At 40.8% G+C, this 15,813-nt stretch overlaps 1 protein-coding gene across 5 annotated transcripts in view; it reads left to right on the top strand.

Moving 5' to 3' along the window:
- Positions 1-15,813, top strand: part of RANBP10 (RAN binding protein 10) — a 162,948-nt gene that overhangs the window by 82,158 nt on the left and 64,977 nt on the right. The gene's annotated exons all lie outside the window — the stretch shown is intronic.

Raw genomic sequence — 15,813 nt, 5'->3', positions numbered from 1 at the left:
GTTTGATTAGATCTAAACTTTTTCCTTTGGTTGGGGGTCTGAAAATGATTGAGGAGAATGTTAATCCAATCTCATTATCAGCAATGTCCTTTAGATGCTGACTGAAAAACCTAAGAGGGACTAATTTCTGAATGAGGAAATAGGAAGGGAAACACCTTAGTATTAATTTAGTAGTTGGTTATTAACATAAGAGAGAAATAGATCATTTCTCTTTAGAATCATCCTCCCTGTCTAGGAAAATTTTTCAGTGGGACTCCCATTACTGAATTGAAATTTCTTCCTTTCTTTTCCTTGTTTCAATCCCTCCCTTTGCCACCTCATCTTTTCTCCTGTATACCCTCTTCCTGAGAAACTACAGTATTTGTTTTATCTTTATTATTTAACATTACTTTGGTAGGATACATTACACATTCCTCTCTTCTTCTTTTTCCTCCTCCTCCTTCTCCTCTTCCTTTCTACCCTTTTATTTGCTTTAGCATTCTTCCTTTTAGTTCCAATAAACAAACAAAAGCACTTATTTACTTTATAGGTGAGATACCATGAGGTTTAGTCCATGGTGTTATAGGGCTATTCCTCCTCCTCAATTCTTCCATTTAAGTTTATTTTTTCATTTTCTCCCTATTATACTTTCAGAAAAAAAACTTCTTAATGTTGCCTCTGTTGTTATTTTGTTATTGTTTTTAAACCTTGTATCTTTCTAATTTTTTGCCTCACAGTGGCAAGTTTATTTTTCACCAGCCTATGCTCCAGCTGACTTCTGGGAGGGCAGAACTGACCTCAGCTAGATACTGGTGCCCTTTTCCTTGGGCCTGGTGGAGCTCCACACCCTGCCCCAGTTTCCTCTATTCCTGAATTTGCTGGCTGAACATTTTTGCACCTGCATGACTTGCAACCATGTAGCCCAGAAGAGCAAACTTGCCCCTTTTCCTCTAGCTGAGTATTGAGGAGCAGGATGGGCAGAGCTGAGTTCTGTTGGGTGGGGTGGGGTGGGAGTGGCATACAGGGCTGAGCAGCAGGAGGATTAGCCTTCTTTGTTGTTAGTCCAGTGAAGGGTTGCCTCATTAGCTTCTTAGTGCCTTAGACCATGGAGACAGCTGCAATTACTTTACCTCTCTCGTACATACTACTTAATTTGGAGAAATTTAAGAGAGAATGTTTAGGTCTCTGTCTTGTTGGTTGCATTACCCAGGAAACTCCACTTCCATTATTTTTTGAAATCTACTGTGTGGGAATACAAAAAAGTATTACAGTTCCTGCCGTCTAGAAACTTAAGATCCAAATGTGGAGGCACTGCTTAAACACTTGGAAAGTTAACAGTAGAGTTAAATTATATATATCACAAGAAATACATGACTAATGGGGGAGTTAAGAGGTGCAGTGGATAGAAATTCAGATCTGACCTCAAACACCAGCATGTCCAACATACATGTCCTTGGGCAAGTCCCTCAGCAAGTACCTAGTTTGCCTCGGTTTCCCTCAGCTGTAAAATGGGGATAATAACAACACCTACCTCCCCAGGATTATTGTGAGGATCAATTGAGATAATATTTATAAAACACTTAGCACAGTGCTTGGCACATAGCAGGCACTATTTCATAAATGTTTATCCCCTTTCCTTCCTAATTACCAAAAGTGATTTCTATAGACAGTAAGTGATAGGAATCCAGTTAATATAGAGATAGCATTTTCTATTATGAGGATCTTTAAAACTGTCAGTGGGGAGCCAACAGTGATACAGTGAATAGAGTGCTTTTAGAGCTGGTTATCTTTACGTTGTTGTAGTTACTGTATAAATGGTTCTCCTGGCCAGTCTCACTTCACTTTGTATCAGTCTAAATAATTCTTCCCAGGTTTTTCTGAGATCCTCCATTTGTTTTTTCTTATGATCACTTCCATTACATTCCCTAGTTGATGGTTACCACCTTAGTTTCCAGTTCTTTGCCACTAAGAGCTGCTTTAAATATTTTTGTACACATGGTTCTTTTTCCTCTTTCTTTTCTGTAGGGGTTTAGTAAGTGGTAACTGTGAGTCAAAAGGTATGGACAGTTTACTGATTCAAGGTGACTGTTCCTAATTGCTTTCCAAAATGACTAGAGCTAGACTGACACACAGTTCCACCAACAGTGATTTACCTACCATACCTGTTTTCTGACAGTTGTCATTTTCTGTTTTTGTCATCTTTGTCAGTCTGATGAAGTGGGATTTCAGTTTCTTTATCTTATTAGTGTTTTGGAATTTTTTTTGTATATTGGTTGATAGTATGTATTTCTTCCTTTCAGAATAGTCTGTTCATATCTTTGGACCATTCATCTATTGGAGAATGACTTTTCCCCCCAATTACATGTAAACAAAACTTTTTAACCTTCATTATTAACAATTTTGAGATCCAAATTCTCTCCCTCCCTCACTTCCCTCTCCATGAGAAAACACGCAGTTTGATAGAGACTGTAAATGTGAATTCATGCAGAACATTTACATATTGCCAAAGAAAACAAGAATAATAAGGAAAATTAAAAATTATGTTTCAGTCTGCATTCAAACTCCATCAGTTCTTTCTCTGGAAGTGGATCGCATTTTTCTTCATCAATTCTTTACAATTGTCTTGGATTGTTGTGTTGCTGAGAATAGTGAAGTCTTTCAGTTGATTGCTGTACAATATTGCTGTTACTATGTACAGTGTTCTCCTGGTTCTTCTCTAAGCATCAGTTCATGTAAATCTTTCCAGGTTTTTCTGCAAGCGTTTTTCTCATCATTTCTTATAGCAGAATAGTATTCCATCACATTCATATACCACAACTTGTTCAGCCATTCCCCAGTTGATGGGCACCCCCTCAATTTCCAGTTCTTTGTCACCACAAAATTAATTGCTATAAATATTGTTGTACATGTGAATTCTTTTCTCTCTTTTATGTTCTTTTTGTGACATAGCCTTAGTAGTGGTATTGCTGGGACAAAGGGTATGTACAATTTTATAGCCCTTTGGGCATAGTTCCAAATTTTTTTCCCTGGGAATGGCATTATTTTAAATTTACTTGAGTATGATACCTTTATCAGAAACCTTTGCTGAAAATTTTTTTCCTCAGTAAACTATTTTTCTTCTAATTTTAACTCCATTGCTTTTGTTTATATAAGAACTTTTAAATCTTGTATAATTAAATTTTTTTATTCCCGTCTTTTCCTTGTTTGGTCACAGACTTCCTTTATTCATAATTAAGGTGGTGTATTTGTCCTTGTTCCCTTAACTTGATTATGTTGTGAATTTTTATATCTAAGTCCATTTGAAGCTTATCTTTGTATATTGTGTGAGATGTTACTCTTTTCTAAATTTTAACAGACTCCTTTCCATTTTCTCAGCAGTTTTTGTCAAATAGTGAATCCTTCCCCTAGAGTTGGGTCTTTGGGTTTTATCAAACATTTTGCTACTGTGTGTTTGCTTCCGTATGTTGTAAACCCTTCTGTTCCATCAATCATCCTCTCTGTTTTTTAACTAGGACCAGTAATTTTGATGATTACTGCTTTGTAGTATAATTTGAGACCTGCCACTTCCAGTTTCCCTTCCCACCTGTTTTTTCATTATTTCTCTTAAGATTTGTTACCTCAGCTTCCTTCACATGAATTTCATAGTTATTTTTCTAGCTTAATCTTTTACAGGAGTTTTTAACCTGAGTTCCATGAAATTGTTCTTAAATATATTTTGATAACTATATTTCAATATAATTAGTTTTCCTTTGTATTCTATGTATTTTTAATATATATATATTGTTTTGAAGAAGGGTCTGTAAGCTTCATTAGGCTATTAAAGGGATCTATGACCAAAATATGTTAAAAGATCTCTATTCTAAATCTTTAATCCTGTGGTAGCTGAGCTGTCTTCTAGGTGCCACTCTGCTTGAGTGTTATTCTCTGCCCTCACCTTGTCAGAGTCTCTGGTTCCTGTGAAGTAACCTTTCTAAAAGGCTAGGTGGTGTAATGGATTGAATGCTGGGCCTGAAGTTGAGAAGCCCTGAGTTCAAATATGCCTATAGACACTTATTAGCTGACCCTCAGCAAATCACTTAACTTCTGTTTGCTTCAGTTTCCTCATTGGGAACATGGTGGGTAATAATAGCACCTATTCCCAGGGTGATTATAAGGATCAAATGAAGTAATAATCGCAAAGCCTGGCACCTAGAAAGCACTACATTAATGTTGTTGTTGTTGTTACTTCTGTCTCCAGCAGAAGGTGTTCATCCTTTGAGTAACTAGACTACACCCTACCTGTTCTGTTGACAGCTACCAGTGGCACTGCTTGGGCTGGGCATTTATCTAGGGGATAAAATGGAATATTATTAAAAATATGGTATCTCTGGTGTGCACATAGCTCTCAAGCCCCACCCCACTTGTAGACTCCTCTTTCTCAAGTTATGATTCTCTTCTAATCCGTTGACCTTGTAAGATAACACATTTTGATACATGTGATCACATACTTGGAATCAGAAACTCTTCCATGCTGCTGATCTCTGAAAGTTTCATTTATTGGCTGATAGTCTGGAGTGCATCTGCAGCAGCAGCAGCTGCAGCAAGTGACACTGTCACATCCATAGTCCTGGCTGTTCCAAGCTAATTCATGGAGACTCTCAGGCCAATGGCAGATGCCCATTACCTACAGATACCTGAATGAAATTGAGCAAGTCCCAGTTTCATAGACGGCAGAAGAAAGAAGAGGCAGCCAAACCTGAATGTCCCTCTGTCCTGTCTTGAGCTTCCCTAAAACTTTCTACCCTCCACCCTAAAGGGTAGAAAGCCACTCAGCTTCTCATATGTATGGGAAACATCAGAAAACTGATTCGTCAGCCTCTCTCTTCTTGAATTATTATCCTTAGCCCAGAGAAAGATAATAATTCAGAATATAAGAGTGCAAGGCACAGGTTACATTCAGTTCAATATTCTTTTTACTGTAATAGAAATGCTACTATTAATTGATGTTTGTGTTAGACTTTAACATTTGCAGACATTTTATAGTATTTCACATGAGGTCACGTGAAATGAAGTATTTGAGAATAACTTGTGCCAGTCTTGCTTACTCCTGTGTCTTAATACATAATTAGGTTCTTGAGATGTTGAGTGATTGAATTATTTACCCAAAGTCACACAGCTAGCAGACATTGAGACTCAGCCTTGAAAACAGATCTTCCTGACCTCAAGTCCATCATGTTATCCACATCTATATTTTTACTAAACTTTAACTGAAATTTAGCATTTCCTTCAATTATTTGTAAACATTATTCTGAGAAGATATCTCTAGGCTTCACCAGACCAGTGTGGTTCAGACTAAGCATCTTAGATTTTAGAAGGGGAAACAAGGGGGCACAATTACAAAATCATGGCCTGGGTGTCCATGAAACAGGATATCTGTTACTCACAATAAACTGAGGCTATGGAGAGAAGAAGCTGAGTACAACAACCAAAGCCATGTTAAGGGAAAGAGGATCAGTGAAGGGTTAGGACCATATGAGAACATGAGACAGAGAAGACAGAACTACTCTGTTTATACTTTGTTTCTGCTTTCTCTGTGAAGGAAAACAATCTTGGGAAGGGAAAGAACAAAAATGGCTAATGGAGAATCAAAACCCAAGATAAGGAGGGAGCTAGTTTTGATTAATTCGCTGTACGTGAGGTGAATTTTAGTGTAAGTAAGGTGGATTTGTGTGTGTAAAGTGAATTTTTGTTATTATTTCTTATAGTTCAGTTTCCCGGGATCCATAGCCATAACACTCTCTTACTCCCAGGTATTAGATACGAGTTCCCACAGTTATGGTGCAAAACATCTCCACCACGCTTGTGCAGCATTATATAATGATAAATAATATAATCATCCACTGCAACTGTGCAGTGAAATACAAGGATGAGGTGATGTAAACTTGTGAGGCTATTTACTGGCAATATGCCTTCTTTGTCCGCTGCCCTATAAAGGTAGTCACTGGTGAGTGAATGGGTAACCTTAGGGTTGAATGTACAAATGCTGTGTGTGCCTCAGCTGGCCCCCGTTGAGGCTTGGGGAGAACCTTAGAGTTGAGTGCACAAGCTGGAATTCTGTGTGTGCTTTGATTGGCCCCATCAAGGCTTGGGGTGAAATCTGTATTTGCCTCAATTGACTGCCATTGAAGTTTGAGGGGATTTAGGGGATGCACAAGTGTGCCTATCTCTATTGAGACAGTCACAGTCTCCATCGGGAAGTAGGGGTAGTTGCCCCCTCTAACCCCTTTCTTGCCGGTCCCTGTGAGAAGGGTGATTAGCAAATGCTATAGGAATTGTGCTCTCATTATCAGCAATCTTCTTCTGAGAAAACTAAACTAGAATAAAGTGCAATTATTAACTCCTTAGTGCCCTCCCTGTCTGACGAGATCAAGAGTGAACCTGTGCTAGCAGCCCTCCTCTGTGCTGTATTTATCTGTGTTATATTGACTAAATCAATAAATTGGATAGGTTAGTTATGTCAACAAAAAAAAATTGAACTTTTTGAAAAAGAGAGATTGTGGAGAAAAGGAGAGGTGCTGCATGGCTGGCAAATGGCAACTTATATATTGATTTTCAGAAAAGGAGAGAAGGAAGAGCTTGTTGGCCAGGTGCCATTCTCCTTGGTTTGGATTCTTAGCAGAGGCTAGGGTAGAGCATATATCATTAAAGCCATCATAAACATCCAGAAAAGGATGCACAAAAGAACCCATTTGGCTTTTTTCAGAGTTCATGCCTATGAGGACAGAATGTTATATACGTTGTGAAACATGTTTTTATGGCCTGTGTTTGACTTAATTGCTTTTCATGTTGCCAGGGAGAGTTCATGAGTGGGTAGGTGAGATAAATCTATTTAGAAGTGATTGTGATGTACAAATAAAAGGCATTCTATAAAATTTAATAAAATCAAGAACAGGCTGTGCTTGCTAACCCCATTTTCTTCTGTGATAAGATTACTAAACTGATTGATAAGGGATATGCTTGAGATGTCTGTTACTTATGTTTTAGTTTCCCATGCTGTTCTTGTGGAAAAGATGACTAGATGTTTAGTAAGGTGGAGTTAGAAATGGTTGAAGTAATCATTAATGCTTTATGTTGAGTAAAAAGGAAGGCACTGGTGTATTGCCTCAAGGATCTTTTGTGTTTGATTCTTTGCTGTTGAACATTCTTCTCAGTGACTAGGATGTAAGTATGGATAACATAATGATCAGGTTTGCAGATGACACAACTCTAGGAAGGAAGGACTGACATGTTGGATAAATTCACAGTTCAAAAAATCTTGATCAGTGGGAACATTGGACTACAGTATTGTAGGAATACATGTAAAGTAGCTGTATAAGAAAAATCTATTTCACAAAGTGCAAAGTGGAGAAAGCCTGACTTCATTGTAGATAGTCTAAGAAAATTATGGGGTTTTAGTAGGTTCCCTGCTTTAGGAAGAATTTTGACAGAGATAGAACATATTCTGAGACTGGTGCCAAGGATAGCTCTGGAATTTATGCTATATAAACATCAGCTAAAGGAGTTGAGTGAGATGATTTGCTTGGTTTCACCTTCAGGCCCTGCTTTGGAGATACCCCTTGGTGACATTCCCCCCTCCCCGCTTCTGGCTTCCTTTTGTGTTTTGTCTTCCTCCATTAGATTGTAAGCTTCTTGAGGTCAGTACTATCTTTCTTTTTCTTATTTATATCCCCAGGTTAGTGCACAGTGGTTAGCACATAGTAGGTGTTTAATAAAAGTTCAGTGAATTGAACTGGAGAAGAGGACACCTGTGAGGTGAGGATAAGGGAAGGGGAAGGGTGTTGGTTTTCTGCAGGTATTTAAAGGCTATTATGTGAAAGAGGAGTTAGGCTTGTTTTGCTTGGTCCCAGAGCTTAGAACAAGGAGCAGCTGGTGGATGTGCCAAAGACATGAGGCCTGATGTGAGGAAAGATTCTTAACAAGAACTGGTCACACTTGGGAGGGGCTACTTTGGAAGTGTTGAGGTCCCTTTCATTAAAGGTCCTCAAGCTTGTTTGGGGGCGAGGGAGGGGATTCCTATACTGAGTATTCTGAGCCAGAGAGTGACTGAATTCCATGGCAGCTGAAGCCCCTTCCACCTCTGAGATTGGGTGACTCCATGCAGGTTGACTGAGATTTGGATTATGGAATGCTGAATATCCTGTGCCCTGTCCAATTTGGCTTCATAGAAATGGATGATATCAACAAAATCTCTCTGACCCATTGCTGCTGTTCCAGCCTTTGAAAGGGAAAACTTTTACAGGGTCCGTGGGCCTCATTTCCTGGAGAGCATGAAATCCCTCTGAGTTAGCCTTCAGGAACTACATGTATTTGTTTTGTTTCTGAGTCTGGATGGTTTGAAGCATTAGTAGAAACTTTTTGCCCTTAGATAATCATAATAATTGGAAAAAATTCCATTAACCAACATAGGAATTCTCTTCATTCTTTGATGTCTCCTTTAACCCCCCCAGTTGAGTATAGTGGGATTGGGGAATCCATCATGGGGTGAGGCAGAAAAGACAGGAGTGGAGCCCAAAGAAAAATGAGAGTGAATTTTCCCCCAGGCTTGAACTCATTAATTTGAAGAGACACAGGGACTGTGGGTTTGTGAGAGATGAGCCCAACCAACAAGCCCCCAACTGTGAGAAACATGCTCACCTTAATAAAGAACAATACTTATTGTGAAATCAGGAAGGCCTTTATTAATCTCTATGTTCATTTCCCCCAAAATGAATGGGTAACTCCCAAGGAAGGCCACAGAAAGACTACAGTTTGTTCTGACCAATGCAGGCCCTTTATACTGTTCCAAATTTTGGACTTTCCACCACACCATCCATTTGCCACGTGACTTCATGTTCTCCTCTCTGATAGGCTTCCCCTAAAACAGCTCGAAAAGCCTGTGCACAAGTTTCTGACCTTTTAAACCTGACCATGCTATGTCATTACTATGGTCGCCTAAAGCTGGTATGAGTTTTAGCCTTGTGGAAACAGAACTTCTTCCTTGTTTCCCACAGGTTTGACTCTCAGCTCTGCTACTTCATTTCCTGTACTGAATTGAGAAAATCACTTCCTCGGTCCAGACTTCATTTTCTACATTAGTATAAGGTGAGGGTTAAACTAGATAAGCCCATCAGAGCTTTAAAAGGGTTCCCAGAGATCATGTACTTCAGCTTTCTCATCTCTGAGTTAGGAAACTCACCCTTGGTGGGGGGTGGGGAAGTGACTTGTCCAAGGTCCTAGAGTCCTTTAATGGCTAAGATGAAATGAGAACCAGTTTCTTTGGACTCCAGTTCCTGGTCTTTTCCCTAGACCTTACAGCTGATTTTGCTCTTTTGACCTACCCAGAAGTGTGGTGAGCCTCAGCCGTGTTGTGGGTGTCTGGTCTTTGGCCTCCTTTCCTGCTGTCAGGCTGGCATCAGTTCCCCCTGGTTTTCAGAAATCTGGCAGTCAGGAATGCTCTTCTCGCCTTGTTTTTACAGCAAAAAATATTCATGCTCTTTCCTTGACCTCTAATGTTTTCTTATGATCATTAATAGAGACCATGTCTATACTAATCTGTTTGGTATAGAGTTATTCCTTCCACATCACAAGGGTTACGGATGCCGTACTCCCTACAATCTGGAAAATCTGCATAAAATTTTCGGGCCCTCCCTTTGTACAAGAGAAGAAGTCTGAATTATTATGGTACATATATTATACAATAATGTACATATGTTTTATGCATTTCTGAGATTCTCAACTTTTTTCTGCGTCATCTACTGGCCTTTGCGTGTTGTCTGTGGCTTCCACAAAACTCCTCCAAAGTTTCCATTTAATTTCTCATGCCCCCTCCTGCAATATAGCAAAATCTCAATGGGGAAAGTTGTGATGCGGAAAGGGTAATTGCACCAGACTGTTGCTGGCTTCTCACCATCAGCGGGTCTGTTGCATACCAGGGTGGTGCTCTGACACAGGGTAACAGCACAGGGGTGACTGACACGGGGAATCAGCAGGCCCAAAGCCAGGCCTGAGCCTTTTAGGGTTTACGCTTTAGTGATAACCTTTGATCTTTACACCTCAGTTATTTCCCATTATTCTCGTTCACCATTTTAATCTTCGTCATAACCCTCCAACAAAACAAAGCAAAACTGGCTGACACGCAGACTTCATCTTGCAGTCTGTGTTGTTGTGAAATCCCCTTCCTCTCTGTGAGGAAGAGGAAGGTAGACTTTATCGTCCTCTGATTAGGACTAGGAGTGGTCATTGCAGTCAGTTAGAGTCTGGCTGCCTTATAGTGTTGTTTTTATTCACATCATCATAGCTATTTTATGTATCCATTTACTTCAGAGGTAACAAAACTCCTTACTGCAGCCTGAACCAGATTAAAATGTAACTGAGAAATGTGTAACAAAATAAATAAGAATACAATTCAACATAGATAATGTTACTTTGTGGTTTCCAAAGTCTGTATACCACCAGCAGGATTGCTTCTCTTTAAGTTTGACACCACTAATTTTCATTATTGTAGCTAGTGTCTAGATTGTTCTCTTGGTTTCACTTTCATGTGCATCAGGCCATACAAAGTTTCATGTATCTATCAAGAGTAGAGCAGCATTTGTGAGGCTCTGTGATAGTAGTGCCCCCGGCCTAAAGACAAAATGAAGCAATCTGGCCTCTGGGACTTGACATGTTTTGGAGGAGACATGTATGTAAATAAGCATTAATGAACCAATGAATGAATAAAGGGGAAAAGTCTTTATTAAGTGGCTGCCATATGCTAAGCACCAGTGTATAGATACAAAAGCAAGGAAAGGCCCTGCCTTCATGGAGCTCATCTTTATGGGGGGTGGTTTGATGACCAGAGAGGGCAGCTGGTCCGTACCTTGACAGGGTTGGTGACTGGGGCCAGAGGAGGCAGCATTGATGTTCTCCTTCTATATAGAGGCAGTGACAGAGGGGATTTGATCATGGTTCCAAGTATAGCAGGAGTGAAATATGGTTGCTATCCCAGTGATGACTACTTACTTAGGTATGATCTGCCCTGGTTGTTAATGCAGACCTCAGCTGGGGGACATGAGACATTTTCCTCAGCTGGCGTATTGAATTCCAAGGCTTTTAGTTTTCTTGGACGCATATTAGCTATAGCTCTAATCACTTTCATCTTAGGTCTGTCATATCATAGAATATTAGCGCTAGGAGAGTCCTTCAGCCAAGGAATACCAGAACATGACACAGCTTGTTAGTGGCAGTGTTGGTACTGGAGTCAAATCTACTGATTTCCTTCTAGTCCAGAGTTGTAAATGCCTTTTGAGCCCTGCAGTGCTAAGGACCTGCTCCCCTACATGTGTAAGTTACCATCCCAAAGGGAAGACTTTCTTACACCAAACACTAACCTTTCTTTGTCTTCTAAACACTCTTTAACCTGAGCAGCAGTCCAATCAAGTTCTGTTTGTCCTGTGCAGTTTCCTTGTAAGCTCAGGTGGCCTGCTGACATCTCAGCAGAACTTGTATCTTGTTCCTTAAGAGCTCAAGAAGGATAAAAAAACCAAACTAGTGACCCAGGAATGTTGGAGGGCAGAAGTGAAGTGGCCTGAGAACATTTTATGAATCAGACTCAAGGCTGACGTCATACCATTCAGAAAATGTCCCTGAGTAGATGGTAGAGAAACATAAGCCCCCCAGTCCACTGGCTGAGGAAAGACTCCTCCTCACATTCTTGGTGGGTTATGTGGAGTCAGCTTTGGGGAAATGAGGACTGAAAGCAGTCTGTTGGCCATTCAGCTCAGGAAGCAGATTGTACTGGGTTGGACTCAATCAATTAGGAGTTACCCTCTGAGTTCCTGGAGCCCAAATCTCCCTTAGGTGTATCAGTTTATAATCTCATGGCCCACACCAGTTGCCTAAACTGGAGGATCTGAAGGTAGAGTGTTGTAGCTGGGTAAAGAGGTTGGTACAGATGAGCATTGTCAGTGGTTAGGAATCCAAGGATCGCTCTAGACTTTGGAAAATAATTCTTCTATCCTCTAGCTCCTTCCCCATGTCCCTCCTTTTAACTATAAACCATGTCATATGCTACAAAGGGCTGGCTTCTTATAAGGAAACCAAAGTATCTAAAAACTCTGTAACACTCTCTTCCTGTTAAGGACAGTAAGTAAATAAGTTAGCTTAGAGAGGATGGATACATGCTCACATTTTATTTACAACCAAAAACTGTTTAGTGTTGAAAGCCAGCAGTGCTCTGAGGATCAGAAGAGTTTTCCCAGTTGTAGTCTTTGAAGTGTGTTTAAAGTTGCAATTCTGCATCCAAATGGGTTGTTCTGCCAACAGGCAGTCAGTCAGCAAATATTTATTAAAGTGTCTACTATGTGCCAGATCCTAACATGCACCTGAGGGCATAGAAGAAGAAGAGCCTAATGGAGTCCTTGATGCCAGTGCCCCTTCCCTGTCTTCACTTCTTCACTTCTGTATGGAAATCACCGCCTCCATCCCCCCCCCCCCCCCCCCCCCCCCGTCTCCCCAGTCCCCAGCCCCACCTATGAGTGAGGGAACTCAGAGCACCAGTTCCACCACAACCCTCGATCATGGGCTGAGTCCCTCCAGCCTCATGTTCTCTACCTCTCTCCACCCCTTACCTGTAGGAGGATATAGCCCCTCACTTGGACAACCAGGGAGTCACCAATTAAAATCCTTCTGATAAGATGGAGGACCACTAGGCTCACTTACCATCTGCCTTGCTGCTAAGCCCTCTGGACCTCCAGGAATTTCCATCTGACCTGCCAATGTACCCTAAGGACTTCTTGACCTTTCCACCTGTCCTGCAGTCAAAGCCACATATGTGTGGTATTCCCTAATTAGAATGTAAACTCAGAGCAGGAAAGGGTGTGTGTGTGTGTGTGTGTGTGTGTGTGTGTGTGTGTGTGTGTGTGTGTGTGTGTGTGTGTACGTGTGTACGTACACGTGTACAAATACAAGACAGTTTCTTTTGGTGAGGAGATACTAGCAGCTTTGGGGGGATCAGGAAAGTCTCAAGAGGTGGCACTTGAACTGAGTAAGCTTTGAAGGCTAGTGGTGAACACCTAATAAATATCTAGCTTACATAACTGGTAGCTTGAATTGTATGTGAGAAGCTCACTAACTGTCTGTCATGAACTGACAGACAACATATTTCTATAGTACAACTATGGACCTCAAAACAGCCTGGAGTACTCAAGCAGTAAACTGTACTGGGACCAAACTTATTACCCACAATTGCCCAGACCTAACATTGAGCCATAAGCATACATGAGATTGGATTTTCAGTCTTTATTTGCAATCTTTGGTGGGTATCCTACTCAGCGCTATACTGTTTTGTTTTTGAAGAATATTGTCCCAGAATGATTTCTTTTGAAATGTTGACTAAAACTTTTCCTCATAGTTAGGGGATCTTTTCTTTAGTCCATAGGTCCCAACCGGATTTAAGTTGTATAGAGCCTCAGTGAGAGCCCAGTGCCCACACAGGTATACTGTCACATTTCCAAACAGTTCTAATTGTGAGGGACTCTTCCCTCAGGTCCAGTCTAAAGTGTCCTCTTTGTAACTTATTTACATTTACAGTTGCTTCTGGTTCTATCCATGGGTCCAAGTAGAACAAACCTCTCTTTCACATGACAACCCTTTAAATACTTGAAGAGTATTTAAAGACACTGAGTCTTCTCCAGGTTAAATATAGCTAGTTCCTTTAACTAATTTTCATAGGACTTGAACTAGTTTGAGGCTCTTTGACCTCAAGGTTACCAGTTTATCAGTGAACTCTCCAGTTTATCAATGAACTTCTTAAACTATAGTAACCCAAACTGAACACTCTATTCCAGATGTAGGTTTACCAGGGCTGAGGACAAAGGAACTGTTGCATACTTAGTACTTGAATTGAGTACAGGGCTGTTTTTACTTCCTTGTGTTGCCCAGGCACTCTGCATTGGGGTCATTAAAAGGGACACACAATCTTAGCTGCCTCCCTTAATGCTCCCATCTGCTTTTTCAGCTGCCATATCACAGCTTGCAGTCCACTAAAATCCCCAGATCTTTTTCAGATGAATTACTGCCTAGCCATGCCTCCCCCACCCAACACCATATTGATGTCTTTATACCAGGATAATGTAAGATGCTTCCAGGGAGAAGCTGGAGAAGCCAGAGAAGCAAGGAGTAGCTCAGCTTCAGTTACCCTTGTGTTCTCAGTTGTAGGAGTAGCCCCACAGCTCTACAGCATTTCTTTTTCTCTCATCCCTAGGACTTGAGCCTCACCGTGTTCCCCCTAACCATGGTCTCATAGCTTCATGAACTCCTTCCCCCAATCCCTGATTCCTCCCTACTTTAGTACGTGTGCCTGGCAGAGGTTGTTTACAAACCAGAACAGCCTGTCCCAGAGATGTTTCCCAGGGCTGGGTAATTCCTTACCGAGAACTCAGAACCCATAGCTTTACATTGAGGCAATGTTTGTACTTTTGGCTCTTGAGTCACTGCATGCGTGCTTTAGGATGTGGATTGTGGGATCGACTGTGGAATTTCCCCAGCTGTTTCTTAGAGAAAGCTGCCTTTCTTTGTTCCAGGCAGCCTGGCACTCTTTGCAAATGAAATGAGCTAGAACAAAGGTTGGGGGTGTGGGGGGGAATAGGGATTTCATTTGGAGAACTTTTTTGCTTTCCTGCAGTGTGAAGGTAGTATTTAGGGAACACCAAACCTTAGACTTGGCTCCTACAGGCTCTAGGACCTCTTAACATCCAGGGGCCACCTTTTCCTACCATTTGAGCCTGAGAAGAGATTAGCTTTTGTTTAGGGTTCCTGTTTATCCTTCTGCTATCCAGCCTTTTTCCCCCCCTTTACCTCATAGAGGTCTAGACCAGAACTTATCAGGTAGCCTTTTAATAGCTTTTGGCAAGACGCTGGCCTCTTTTCTTCTGTCCTGACTGGGCTAGGGGTGGGCATCATGAGGATACTGATCACCTGTCAGTCACCGAAAGTGCAGAGGAAAAATTGTTGACCTCCAACTCATAGGCAGGGAGGGTAGTGCAGCCCTGTCTGGGTAGACAGCTTGCAGCCTCCCCATGTGCTGAAGAAAATTGACTCGTGAATCTTATTCATTTATCACTTTTTTTATATTTATAAACTTAACATTCAGCAAACAGCAGCAAAGACACCAAATATGGAGTTAGTCACAAAATAAAACCCTCAAATTTAAACTGTTACTATTTTGAATTTTTAAAATGAGTAAGTGGAAAAAACAAAAAAATGAAACTGAATGGTGTGTGTAATGGTAGTGTCTAATTTTGCCCCCAGAGAATATGAAAAATACACTTCCTTCCCTTCTTGGACAAGATGGGGGACCATGGGTATGGAACGTCGCATGTGAATCAAACATGATGATGTGATGTCTAGGTTTGCTGAAATACTTCCCCTTCTTTTACATTCTTTGTTACAAAGTATGACTCTCTAGGCAGTGGAAGAGGTTGGGAAATGAATGTGATATAAAAACAAATTGTATCAATAAAAAAATTTTTAAAAATGAAATATAGAAAAAATCCTCTTGACACCCTGTCTTCTCGGTGTTCTCATGACGCTTATATAGGTACAGTTCCTCTTCTAGGGAAGGCAGCATGATATCATGTATATATGTAGAGCTGTGCTTGGGAGTCAGGAAGACCTGGGTTCAAATCCTGCTTCTGATATTAGCTATGCGAATATGGGTAAATCATTTAACCTGTCTGAGCCTCAGTAACTTTATCTTTAAAATGGGAATTGTAATAACTAATTTACAGTTAGTTTGAGGCTCAAATGTGATTATGTGTGTAAAACACTTGCACTACT

This window comes from Notamacropus eugenii, chromosome 1 (genome assembly GCF_028372415.1).
Source record: "Notamacropus eugenii isolate mMacEug1 chromosome 1, mMacEug1.pri_v2, whole genome shotgun sequence".
Lineage (NCBI taxonomy): Eukaryota > Metazoa > Chordata > Mammalia > Diprotodontia > Macropodidae > Notamacropus > Notamacropus eugenii.
The sequence above is the reverse complement of the archived record's forward strand: the minus strand, read 5'-3'. Positions and strand labels throughout refer to the sequence as shown.